At 72.1% G+C, this 244-nt stretch overlaps 1 non-coding gene across 1 annotated transcript in view; it reads right to left on the bottom strand.

Moving 5' to 3' along the window:
• The window catches only part of LOC147036252 (18S ribosomal RNA), a 1,904-nt gene extending 1,885 nt beyond the window's left edge, over positions 1–19 (bottom strand). Inside the window, exon 1 of the ribosomal RNA XR_015065255.1 lies at positions 1–19. This exon is cut by the window's left edge and continues 1,885 nt beyond it. This is a non-coding gene — a ribosomal RNA (18S ribosomal RNA).
• Positions 20–244: the final 225 nt, after the last annotated feature.

The following is a 244-nucleotide window of genomic DNA, read 5'->3' as shown; positions in this document are numbered from 1 at the left end:
TGGCAGGATCAACCAGGTAGGAGAGAGGGTGGCTGGGTAGCGCCTCTCGCTCGCCGGCCCGCCGGAGCGGGGGCTCGCGCGACTGTTTTCCGGACGCCGGCCGCGGTTCGCGGGGGCTCTAGGTGGTCTGACGCTGCCGCGGGGTGAGATGGATCGGGCTGGACCCGGCGCAGCCGAAGCCGAGGACGCGGAACCTCGAATGCGACCCTCGCGGACCCCTAAACGAGAGGAGCTGCGCCCGGCC

The sequence above is a fragment of the Syngnathus leptorhynchus genome, unplaced genomic scaffold (genome assembly GCF_054491065.1).
Source record: "Syngnathus leptorhynchus isolate UIUO unplaced genomic scaffold, UIUO_Slep HiC_scaffold_734, whole genome shotgun sequence".
NCBI classification, from domain to species: Eukaryota; Metazoa; Chordata; class Actinopteri; order Syngnathiformes; family Syngnathidae; genus Syngnathus; species Syngnathus leptorhynchus.
The sequence above is the reverse complement of the archived record's forward strand: the minus strand, read 5'-3'. Positions and strand labels throughout refer to the sequence as shown.